This window comes from Rhipicephalus microplus, unplaced genomic scaffold, assembly GCF_043290135.1.
Source record: "Rhipicephalus microplus isolate Deutch F79 unplaced genomic scaffold, USDA_Rmic scaffold_951, whole genome shotgun sequence".
Taxonomy (NCBI): Eukaryota; Metazoa; Arthropoda; class Arachnida; order Ixodida; family Ixodidae; genus Rhipicephalus; species Rhipicephalus microplus.
In genome coordinates, this window is record NW_027465502.1 from 5,001 (window position 1) to 17,500 (window position 12,500).

Sequence of the window (12,500 nt, forward strand, 5' to 3'; positions counted from 1 at the left end):
CGCCGCCCCGGCTGACGCGGTTTTTTGCCGCCCCGGCTGACGCAGTTCGGACTTGGCACTTTTCGGCTGTGCCTGGCTGGCGGCCCACTCACTCGATCGCCATGTCTGTTTGCCACAGTTTTCCCGGTGGTGCCGCACCCGGGCTCGCCCCGGCAGACGCGTTTTTTTTTTTTTCTTTCGCCCCGGCTGACGCAGTTTTCGCGCCGCCCCGGCTGACGCGGTTTCGTGCCGCCCCGGCAGACGCGGTTTTTTGCGCCGCCCCGGCTGACGCGGTTTTTGCCGCCCCGGCTGACGCAGTTCGGACTTAGCACTTTTTGGCTGAGCCTGGCTGGTGGCCCACTCACTCGATCGCCATGTCTGTTAGCCACAGTTTTCCCGGTGGTGCCGCACCCGGGCTCGCCCCGGCTGACGCAGTTTTCGCGCCGCCCCGGCTGACGCGGTTTCGTGCCGCCCCGGCAGACGCGGTTTTCGCGCCGCCCCGGCTGACGCGGTTTTTGCCGCCCCGGCTGACGCAGTTCGGACTTAGCACTTTTCGGCTGTGCCTGGCTGGCGGCCCACTCACTCGATCGCCATGTCTGTTTGCCACAGTTTTCCCGGTGGTGCCGCACCCGGGCTCGCCCCGGCTGACGCAGTTTTCGCGCCGCCCCGGCTGACGCGGTTTCGTGCCGCCCCGGCAGACGCGGTTTTCGCGCCGCCCCGGCTGACGCGGTTTCGTGCCGCCCCGGCAGACGCGGTTTTTTGCCGCCCCAGCTGACGCAGTTCGGACTTAGCACTTTTTGGCTGAGCCTTGCTGGCGGCCCACTCACTCGATCGCCATGTCTGTTTGCCACAGTTTTCCCGGTGGTGCCGCACCCGGGCTCGCCCCGGCAGACGCGTTTTTTTTTTTTCTTTCGCCCCGGCTGACGCAGTTTTCGCGCCGCCCCGGCAGACGCGGTTTTCGCGCCGCCCCGGCAGACGCGGTTTTTTGCGCCGCCCCGGCTGACGCGGTTTTTTGCCGCCCCGGCTGACGCAGTTCGGACTTGGCACTTTTTGGCTGAGCCTGGCTGGCGGCCCACTCACTCGATCGCCATGTCTGTTTGCCACAGTTTTCCCGGTGGTGCCGCACCCGGGCTCGCCCCGGCTGACGCAGTTTTCGCGCCGCCCCGGCAGACGCGGTTTCGTGCCGCCCCGGCAGACGCGGTTTTTTGCGCCGCCCCGGCTGACGCGGTTTTTTGCCGCCCCGGCTGACACGGTTCGGACTTTGCACTTTTCGGCTGTGCCTGGCTGGCGGCCCACTCACTCGATCGCCATGTCTGTTTGCCACAGTTTTCCCGGTGGTGCCGCACCCGGGCTCGCCCCGGCAGACGCGTTTTTTTTTTTTTTTTCTTTCGCCCCGGCTGACGCAGTTTTCGCGCCGCCCCGGCTGACGCGGTTTCGTGCCGCCCCGGCAGACGCGGTTTTTTGCGCCGCCCCGGCTGACGTGGTTTTTGCCGCCCCGGCTGACGCAGTTCGGACTTTGCACTTTTTGGCTGAGCCTGGCTGGCGGCCCACTCACTCGATCGCCATGTCTGTTTGCCACAGTTTTCCCGGTGGTGCCGCACCCGGGCTCGCCCCGGCAGACGCGTTTTTTTTTTTTCCTTCGCCCCGGCAGACGTGGTTCCCCCCCCCCCCTCCGTCTTTCTTTTTGTTTTTTTTTTTCGCCGCGGCTGAAGTGGATTTTTCGGTGCCTCGACGCCCCGGTAGTCGCGGTTTTTCCGTTTCCGCACGGCCCCGGCTGACGCTGCTCGGTCACAGTCGCCTTTTGTGGTGATTGCAGACTTCTTGAGCGCGGGTGTTTTTTTTTTTTGTTGTTGTTGTTGTTTTATTACGCATTCGCTCCAGCAGACGCTGTTTAGACTTTTTGTTTCCTCTTTTATCCTGCGACGAGGTGACGAGGTTTATTCGGTGCCCCGCCGCCCCGGCTGAAGTGATTTTTCCTGTCCCGTGCCGCCCCGGCTGACGCGGTTGGGACTTCGCGTTTGTTCGGCCGCCACGGGTTTTGGCGCACTCGCTCGGTTGCTTGTTGTTGCCACTTGTTGCGAACCCAGGTTTCTTGAGCGAGCGCGGGCGTTTTTTCTTCCTTTCTTTCTTTGTTCTATGTGTTAGCGAATCGGCCTTTAATATCACACGAGGACTCACAACCAACAATTTTCAGTTTGAAGTGTAAAAAATCTGCAGGTGTTGACGTAACTGACTTGCCCCGTACCCTTGAGTACATCCATGAAGTTCTCGTAGTACTACTAAATCGCATTATTCCAAGTGGAGAAATTCCCATAAACTTGCAAACCTCTACACGAAAATCGGTGCGCGTGATAAAGTTGAAAATTATCGTCCGATATCAAATGTGCCTTCTATAACACAAATTCTAGGAAAAAAAAAAAAAAAAACACTTGTTCGCCGTTTTCTGCGCCGTGACTGGCAGCACTCCGGCGAAGCGAAACGGGGTCGATTCGAGCACGATATCGGCGTCTTTCGACGTGCTCGCCGGCGACCGTCGCACGAGTACGTCGCACGAGCGCGTCTGCCGGGGCGCCGTTTGCGAAGCCGACGCAAAAGTGGGAACCGCCGCTCGGATGATCGCCGCTTTCGGCAGAGTGAGTGTTGGCACTCCGGGGAAGCGAAACAGCGTGAATGCGCCCACGAAATCGGCGTATTTTGAAGTGCCCGCCGGCGACCGTCGCACGAGTACGGTAAACCGCGTCAGCCGGGGCGTAGTTCGGGACGCCGACGAAAAAGTGGGAAGCGCAACTCGGATCTTCGCCGTTTTTGCAGGAGTGAGTGGCGGCCCTCCTGCGAGACCAAGAAGCATCGATTCGTGCACGAATTCGGCGCCTTTCGACGTGATCGCCGGCGACCGTCGCTCGAGTAGGGCAAACCGCGTCTGCCGGGGCGGGCTTCGGGACGCCGATGCGAAAGTGGGAAACGCTGCTCGGATGTTCGCCGTTTTTGGCCGAGTGAGTGCTGGCACACGGGCGAAGCCAAACGGGGCCGATTACGGCACGATATCGGCGTCTTTCGACGTGCCCGCCGGCGACCGTCGCACGAGTACGGTAAACCGCGTCAGCCCGGGCGGAGTTCGGGACGCCGATGCGAAAGTGGAGAACGCCGCTCGGATCTTCGCCGTTTTTGGAGGAGTGAGTGGCGGCACTCCGGAGAAGCCAGGGAGCGCCAATTAGCGCACGATATCGGCGTCTTTCGACGCGCTCGCCGGCGACCGTCGCACGAGTAGGGCAAACCGCGTCTGCCGGGGCGGGGTTTACGACGCCGACGCAAAAGTGGGAACCGCCGCTCGGATGTTGGCCGTTTTTGGCAGAGTGAGTGCTGGCACTCCGGCGACGCGAAAGAGCGCGAATGCGCCCACGAAAGTGGCGTATTTGGACGTGCGTGACGGCGACCGCTGCAGGAGTACGAAAAACCACGTCAGCCGGGGCGAGCGACACACGGCGGTCTGGGTGCTTATCGCTGCTATTATAGGGGCACCCCGGCAGACGCAGAAAAAAAAAAAAAAATTTTCGACCTTCTTTTTTGCTGGTCGAGCTCGGGTAACCCAGGTCGCAATGGGAGCCGCGCACGAAAGCGGCGTCGCGAGACGCGTTCGCGGTCGCTAGTCGCACGAGCTCGGCAACCGCGTCAGCCGGCGCGGAGTTCGGGATGCCGACGGCTAAGTGGGTACCGCTGCTCGGATGTTCGCCGTTTTTGGCCGAGTGAGTGCTGGCACTCCGGTGAAGCCAAGGAGCGCCAATTCGTGCACGATATCGGCGTCTTTCGACGTGCCCGCCGGCCACCGCCGCACGAGTACGGCAAACCGCGTCTGCCGGGGCGGGGTTCGCGACGCGTACGCAATAGTGGGAACCGTCGCTCGGATGTTCGTCGTCTTTGGCCGAGCGAGTGCTGGCACTCCGGCGAAGCGAAACGGGGCCGATTCGGGCACGATATCGGCGTATTTCGACGTGCTCGCCGGCGACCGTCGCACGAGTACGGCAAAGCGCGTCTGCCGGGGCGAGGTTTGCGACGCCGACGAAAAAGTGGGAAGCGCCGCTCGGATCTTCGCCGTTTTTGCAGGAGTGAGTGGCGGCCCTCCTGCGAGACCAAGAAGCATCGACTCGCGCACGATATCGGTGTCTTTCGACGTGCCCGCCGGCCACCGCCGCACGAGTACGGCAAACCGCGTATGCCGGGGCGGGGTTGGCGACGCCGACGCAAAAGTGGGAACCGCCACTAGGATGTTCGCCGTTTTTGGCAGAGTGAGTGCTGGCACTCCGGCGAAGCGAAAGAGCGCGAATGCGCCCACGAAAGTGGCGTGTTTGGACGTGCTTGACGACGACCACCGCAGGAAAACGAAAAACCACGTCAGCCGGGGCGAGCGACCCATGGCGGTCTGGGTGCTTATCGCTGCTATTATAGGGGCACCCCGGCAGACGCAAAAAAAAAAAAAAATTTTTTTCGACATTCTTTTTTGCTCGTCGACCTCGGGTGACCCAGGTCGCAGTGGGAGCCGCGCACGAAAGCGGCGTCGCGAGACGGCTTCGCGGTCGCTAGTCGCACGAGCTCGGCAACCGCGTCTGCCGGGGCGGAGTTCGGGACGCCGACGGCTAAGTGGGAACCGCCGCTCGGATGTTCGCCGTTTGTGGCCGAGTGAGTGCTGGCACTCCGGCGAAGCCAAACGGGGCCGATTCCGGCACGATATCGGCGTCTTTCTACGTGCTCGCCGGCGACCGTCGCACGAGTACGGCAAAGTGCGTCTGCCGGGGCGGGGTTTGCGACGCGTACGCAATAGTGAGAACCGTCGCTCGGATGTTCGTCGTCTTTCGCCGAGCCAGTGCTGGCAATCCGGCGAAGCCGAACGGAGCCGATTCGGGCACGATATCGGCGTCTTTCCACGTGCTCGCCGGCGACCGTCGCACGAGTACGGTAAACCGCGTCAGCCGGGGCGGAGTTCGGGACGCCGATGCGAAAGTGGGAAGCGCCGCTCGGATCTTCGCCGTTTTTGGAGGAGTCAGTGGCGGCACTCCGGTGAAGCCAAGGTGCGCCAATTCGCGCACGATATCGGCGTCTTTCGACGTGCCCGCCGGCCACCGTCGCACGAGTACGGCAAACCTCGTCTGCCGGGGCGGGGTTTGCGACGCCGACGCAAAAGTGGGAACCGCCGCTCGGATGTTCGCCGTTTTTGGCAGAGTGAGTGCTGGCACTCCGGCGAAGCGAAAGAGCGCGAATGCGCCCACGAAAGTGGCGTGTTTGGACGTGCTTGACGACGACCACCGCAGGAAAACGAAAAACCACGTCAGCCGGGGCGAGCGACCCATGGCGGTCTGGGTGCTTATCGCTGCTATTATAGGGGCACCCCGGCAGACGCAAAAAAAAAAAAAATTTTTTTCGACATTCTTTTTTGCTCGTCGACCTCGGGTGACCCAGGTCGCAGTGGGAGCCGCGCACGAAAGCGGCGTCGCGAGACGGCTTCGCGGTCGCTAGTCGCACGAGCTCGGCAACCGCGTCTGCCGGGGCGGAGTTCGGGACGCCGACGGCTAAGTGGGAACCGCCGCTCGGATGTTCGCCGTTTGTGGCCGAGTGAGTGCTGGCACTCCGGCGAAGCCAAACGGGGCCGATTCCGGCACGATATCGGCGTCTTTCTACGTGCTCGCCGGCGACCGTCGCACGAGTACGGCAAAGTGCGTCTGCCGGGGCGGGGTTTGCGACGCGTACGCAATAGTGAGAACCGTCGCTCGGATGTTCGTCGTCTTTCGCCGAGCCAGTGCTGGCACTCCGGCGAAGCCGAACGGAGCCGATTCGGGCACGATATCGGCGTCTTTCCACGTGCTCGCCGGCGACCGTCGCACGAGTACGGTAAACCGCGTCAGCCGGGGCGGAGTTCGGGACGCCGATGCGAAAGTGGGAAGCGCCGCTCGGATCTTCGCCGTTTTTGGAGGAGTCAGTGGCGGCACTCCGGTGAAGCCAAGGTGCGCCAATTCGCGCACGATATCGGCGTCTTTCGACGTGCCCGCCGGCCACCGTCGCACGAGTACGGCAAACCTCGTCTGCCGGGGCGGGGTTTGCGACGCCGACGCAAAAGTGGGAACCGCCGCTCGGATGTTCGCCGTTTTTGGCAGAGTGAGTGCTGGCACTCCGGCGAAGCGAAAGAGCGTGAATGCGCCCACGAAAGTAGCGTATTTGGACGTGCTTGACGGCGACCGCCGCAGGAGTACGAAAAACCACGTCAGCCGGGGCGAGCGACCCACGGCGGTCTGGGTGCTTATCGCTGCTATTATAGGGGCACCCCGGCAGACGCAGAAAGAAAAAAAAAAATGGGGACATGGCGTGCGTCACCGTGCGGCTTCGCAGCGTTGCCGAAGTCGCCGAGCCCTTCGACTGAGCCGAACGGCGGACAGGGAACGTTGGTCGGCCGTTCTAACCTGTCGGTGCCACGCCGAGACGTCGTTAAGGAAAACCGCGTCGTGGGCCTCTACGACGCCGTCGAGTCGTTGTACGTTTGGTGTCCAGCGTGTCGGCGGCGAGTAGCGGACACGTCGTTCACGACTTCGGTCTTTCGCAGTCGACGCGAACTTGCGGAGAGTCGTGGTGCCTCACGTTTTCGGCAGAAACCGCGGCGGAATTTTCCCGTGCGTGCGCGCACGACCTCGGTGCTGTGCCGTCAGCGTAGTGTTGCACAAACTCGTGGCCTACCCAAGGTGCGGTACGTTTGCGGCCGTATCCTCGGTGGGAATTTCGTGAGTAGGGTCGCAAATTCTACGACCTCGGCGGGTTTGAGAGCGACGTAGACTTGTGGCACGCTCAACATGCCACACGTTTCGGGGCACACCCGCGGTGAAATTTTCTCGAGTACGCTCGTATTAGGGCCCAAGGAGGTCTGGGTACTTATCGCTGCTATTATGTGGGGGTTCTCGTGAGCGGCGTACGCGAAAGCGACCGGGTGTCTGATATGCGGCGGGCTTCGGCCTCGTCAAGCGTGTCCTCGGGTCTGCTCCAGGGGAATCCACGGCAGTCGTCTGCAGCCTCATCCGCTTGATGCGTTAGGGGCTGGTTGTCGGACGGTGCCGTTTTACCACGATATCGAGGTGTGTTCCGTGTCGTCCTCGGGCGATTCAGATGCGAAAGCGCCGAAGACGCGGGCGTGACCCGTCGTCTGGCGGCTTTGCAGTCTCGGCTCCGTTGCTAGTTCCGGCCGGTCCACCGACAGTGCAGCGGGCTTGGGCAACCCGCACGGCGCGACCGAGTCGATGCAACGAAAAAGAGCGAGCATGAACGTGCTTCTTGCCGCACGGCTCCCACTCGTCTTTCGGGAAGGTTGTGCCGTAGCGAGCTCGAACGCCGTCATCTCGGAGTGCAAAATAAGCGTGTTGGGGCGCCTGAAGGTGGCCTCCGCCGCACACAGACTGCGTCCGGCCCGCCGAGGGCGAGGACGGACGCGCAGTCGAACGATTACCTGGTTGATCCTGCCAGTAATCATATGCTTGTCTCAAAGATTAAGCCATGCATGTCTAAGTACATGCCGAAATAAGGCGAAACCGCGAATGGCTCATTAAATCAGTTATGGTTCCTTAGATCGTTTCTTCCTACTTGGATAACTGTGGCAATTCTAGAGCTAATACATGCAGTGAGCCTGGAGCCCTTTGGGTAACGGGTGCTTTTATTAGACCAAGATCGATCGGGTTTCGGCCCGTATTGTGTGGTGACTCTGGATAACTTTGTGCTGATCGCATGGCCACGAGCCGGCGACGTTTCTTTCAAGTGTCTGCCTTATCAACTTTCGATGGTAGGTTACTTGCTTACCATGGTTGTTACGGGTAACGGAGAATCAGGGTTCGATTCCGGAGAGGGAGCCTGAGAAACGGCTACCACATCCAAGGAAGGCAGCAGGCGCGCAAATTACCCACTCCCGGCACGGGGAGGTAGTGACGAAAAATAACAATACGGGACTCTTTTGAGGCCCCGTAATTGAAATGAGTACACTCTAAATCCTTTAACGAGGATCAATTGGAGGGCAAGTCTGGTGCCAGCAGCCGCGGTAATTCCAGCTCCAATAGCGTATACTAAAGCTGCTGCGGTTAAAAAGCTCGTAGTTGGATCTCAGTTCCAGACGAGTAGTGCATCTACCCGATGCGACGGCTCGGACTGAACATCATGCCGGTTCTTTCTTGGTGCACTTCATTGTGTGCCTCGAGATGGCCGGTGCTTTTACTTTGAAAAAATTAGAGTGCTCAACGCAGGCGAGTCGCCTGAATAAACTTGCATGGAATAATAGAACAAGACCTCGTTTCTGTTCTGTTGGTTTTTGGAATACGAGGTAATGATTAAGAGGGACGGACGGGGGCATTCGTATTGCGGCGCTAGAGGTGAAATTCTTGGACCGTCGCAAGACGAACTACTGCGAAAGCATTTGCCAAGAATGTTTTCATTGATCAAGAACGAAAGTCAGAGGTTCGAAGGCGATCAGATACCGCCCTAGTTCTGACCATAAACGATGCCAACCAGCGATCCGCCTGAGTTACTCAAATGACTCGGCGGGCAGCTTCCGGGAAACCAAAGTATTTGGGTTCCGGGGGAAGTATGGTTGCAAAGCTGAAACTTAAAGGAATTGACGGAAGGGCACCACCAGGAGTGGAGCCTGCGGCTTAATTTGACTCAACACGGGAAAACTTACCCGGCCCGGACACTGGGAGGATTGACAGATTGAGAGCTCTTTCTTGATTCGGTGGATGGTGGTGCATGGCCGTTCTTAGTTGGTGGAGCGATTTGTCTGGTTAATTCCGATAACGAACGAGACTCTAGCCTATTAAATAGGTGCGGGGTTCCCAGCACCTTACAACCTTCTTAGAGGGACAAGCGGCTCCTAGCCGCACGAAACAGAGCAATAACAGGTCTGTGATGCCCTTAGATGTCCGGGGCCGCACGCGCGCTACACTGAAGGAAGCAGCGTGTCTTTATCCCTGTCTGAAAAGACTGGGTAACCCGTGGAACTTCTTTCGTGATTGGGATAGGGGCTTGCAATTGTTCCCCTTGAACGAGGAATTCCCAGTAAGCGCGAGTCATAAGCTCGCGTTGATTACGTCCCTGCCCTTTGTACACACCGCCCGTCGCTACTACCGATTGAATGATTTAGTGAGGTCTTCGGACCGATGTCCGGCGCGGCCTTTCGGTTGCGCCGGTCTGTTGGAAAGATGACCAAACTTGATCATTTAGAGGAAGTAAAAGTCGTAACAAGGTTTCCGTAGGTGAACATGCGGAAGGATCATTAACGGATTGTGAAGGGTGAGCGCCTCAGCTGCGTCTGCGCCCGACACTTTCTGCCGCTGACCCCGTTTGGACGCGGGGTCGGCTTTTCCCCACGGGGCTGCCTGAATGTGGAGCGGCACCCCGTGACAAATTGTTGCGCCCAGCGGACGCCAACACCGCGACCTTGGACGGTCGGCCAGGTGGCGGACGCGGGTACAAACGGCGCAACGCACTCATAGGTCGGCTTTCGACCCGCCACTGCACCGTGGCTCGAAGCGCTCGAAATGCGCGACCCGACCGCTGCGGGACCGCCTAGTACTGTAAACAGGAGCGGCGGAGCGCGAACGGCGAGTCGTGGTTACGTCGGTAGAAGGCGAGGCTGCGCGTTCCCGAAACGCCAGCCGAGTGCCCTCCCGACCGTTCGAGCGTGCAAGAACGAGACCCGACAATCGCGCGGCGACTGCCAAGTACGAGAGGAACGGCACAAGCGTCGGCGGTCGGTCAAGGAACTGGCGATGTGACGGGTCCGCTGTGCACCAGTGCATACCGTCCCGCCGTCCGCGGCAAGCGCCTCCGCGTCCTCGGGTGACGGAGGCTGCCGGTCGGTTCTTGCAGGCGAGGGATCTCGCTGGCACCGGTTCGCGTTGACGCGCGGCCGGTCATGGCACGGCGATGCGACGGCCGAGGTGCGCAGTACTCGATGGAGGAACCGCACGCTCCGATGACCGTCCCGCCCTCCGCGGCGTATGCGTACCGACCGTAATGGTTGCAGCAGCGCCGGCCGGCTTTTGAATTCGCCACACGAAACACGGTGCGAGATCGCGGTTAGGGGAGCGTCGACGTTGCCAGGCGTTTTGCTTGCTGCCGAGGGAAAGGCGGCACGGCCACGTCGCGCTCGTCGCGATTAGCGGGTCTGCGCGCTTTGGGAAGGTGCCGCAACGACTTGCCGAAAGAGGAAGCACGGAAGAACGAGGGACTTGGACGTCCCGACAATTGAACGCACTTGCGGCCAGGCCCTTGCTGGCTTCGTTCTTCCGCCTCGAGTAGGCTCGTACGCGGCTCCGGCGCCGAAAGTGGTCCTTGGCACCGACTTCGGTGGACGTGGGAAGTGCCGCGCAAGTACGGCGCGCCTGGCTCCACCTGTTGGCTAAAGTAGGCAGCCGGATCGGCATTTTGGTGTGCGGTGGCAAACCGTGGATGCGAAAAAAGCTTGTGCGATTTCGTGGAACAAAAAGCGGGGGTCCCCCTTTTTATGCGGAGGAGACCGACCCGCCCGCCGTGGTGAACCGCGACGCCACGGTAAAAACGGGAGAGGCTTGTCGATGGGACCGTGCATCCCGCGCTCCACGGAGGCCGGGAGGCGGCCGCCCGAGGAAATGTGTAGCCGTCGAGGCCCGCATCTGCGTGCACTCTTATCCAAATGGGTGTACCGCAGGCATTTTCTGGTTAGGCGGGCCAATGAGAGCGAGCACACAACGATACCTACGGGTCCGGCTTGGAGAACCGGCTTCGACGCCTCCCGAGTATTTATAGAGGGGTGGACCACGAAAGCACTCGCAAGTAGCGGAAGCGAAACGCCGTCCGAAACACACCGTTTGCTCGATTTGCGGCAGCCGAAAAAGGCGCGGCAGAGTTTTGGAGTCCAAGCGTGCGCTGAAAAGCGCCCTTCTTGGCCACTGTTTGGCCGAGTGCCAGAAACGTTTGGTTTTGACTGTACGGAATTGAACAAACACTTTTTCACGACTCTAAGCGGTGGATCACTCGGTTCTCGGGTCGATGAAGAACGCAGCCAGCTGCGAGACTTGGTGTGAATTGCAGGACACACTGAGCACTGATTCTTTGAACGCACATTGCGGCCTTGGGTCTTCCCTTGGCTTCGTCTGTCTGAGGGTCGGATCACATATCAAGAGAGCCTTCGGCGCACAAGGGAACGTGAGCCGTCGACTCGTTTTGACCGCGTCGGCAACACGGACAGCACGCTGAACACCTCACAGCGAGCGCCAACAGCGGCCACTCAAGGGCGAGACGGTGGCGACCGTCGTGCCAGAGCCCAACCGAAACGGGGGCGACCGACTGCATTGAGGATGTGGCACCTCGTTGAGACCGCCGCAGGACTTCGAGTCGGAAGGAAGCCTGCAGGGAAAGTGCGGTCGAGGTTGCGTACTCCTCTCTGCGACCGGGCGCGCAAGAGCTGCGAGAGCCACGGACGCGCAACTTTAACGCACGGTAAACACGAGGAGCGAAAGCCGGCCAGCAAAGCTTCTCCAGCCGTGCGCAAAGTGCGCGAGATCGCAGCCTTGCGTTGCGCTTGTTGCCCTCGAAGTAAGCAGGGTGTCCCGTAGACCGGGCGCTCGAACACGCTGCGGGGCCGTGCCTCCTCCAGGCTTTGCCGCGCGAACAGGGAACGTTCGCGCGCAAAGCGCAGGGAGGTGAGGAGGCTGCGCCCGACGTTTGCGGTTCGCTGCGTACGCGGTTGATGCGGAGAGCACGGCGCGACGACTTGCCGCGAAGCGGAAAAAGTCTCCCGCACGAGTTGGCGAAACGTTGGCGAAGCTTAAGGCGTTCTCGTCGTAGTCCGCCGTCGGTCTAAGTGCTTCGCAGTTCCCGTCCCGTTCAAAAAACTGGGCCACTCCAGTTGGGGCGGGGGCGACGCTACACGAGACGATGCCTCTCGCCAGGCTGCGTGGCTGCCCTTGCGGCGGCGGCGACTGGCCTCGGCGGTGTTTGGGCTTTCGACACGGTCGTTTATCACGCAACTGCTCGGACGACGCACGCGCGCAGCGGAATGCCGCTTGCCAGCCTTGTGAAGATGTGACCCTGTACAGGGTTGCGGGCGCACTTGGTAGGGCGTCGTACTCGGTTCGCGATGGGTTTACGAACGTGTCCCGTCACTTCCACGTCACACCGGTTGTGCGCCGCACGCGTGCAGCGGGGAAGCCGATTGCCAGCCTTGTGAAGAAGTGGCCCTGTACAGGGTTGCGGGCGCACTTGGTAGGGCGAGCGCACGCGGTCGTGCAGGAAGTTGATGGAAGCGAATGTATCCGCTGTCGACCTCAGATCAGGCGAGACAACCCGCTGAATTTAAGCATATCACTAAGCGGAGGAAAAGAAACCAACAGGGATTCCCCGAGTAGCTGCGAGCGAAACGGGACCGAGCCCAGCACCGAATCCCCCGTCCTTGCAGGCGGTCGGGAAATGTGGTGTATGGGAGGCGACGTTCTCGGGTGTTTGCGACGGTGCAAGTCCCCCTGACA

At 60.6% G+C, this 12,500-nt stretch overlaps 3 non-coding genes across 3 annotated transcripts in view; all 3 read left to right on the plus strand.

Moving 5' to 3' along the window:
- The first annotated feature begins 7,453 nt into the window (after window positions 1-7,453).
- LOC142795922 (small subunit ribosomal RNA) lies at window positions 7,454-9,268 on the plus strand. The gene has a single exon (XR_012893416.1). It is a non-coding gene; the product is annotated as a small subunit ribosomal RNA (ribosomal RNA).
- Window positions 9,269-10,987: 1,719 nt separating this feature from the next.
- On the plus strand, window positions 10,988-11,140 carry LOC142795921 (5.8S ribosomal RNA). The gene has a single exon (XR_012893415.1). It is a non-coding gene; the product is annotated as a 5.8S ribosomal RNA (ribosomal RNA).
- Window positions 11,141-12,294: 1,154 nt separating this feature from the next.
- The window catches only part of LOC142795923 (large subunit ribosomal RNA), a 3,958-nt gene continuing 3,752 nt past the window's right edge, over window positions 12,295-12,500 (plus strand). The window contains exon 1 of the ribosomal RNA XR_012893417.1: window positions 12,295-12,500. This exon is cut by the window's right edge and continues 3,752 nt beyond it. This is a non-coding gene — a ribosomal RNA (large subunit ribosomal RNA).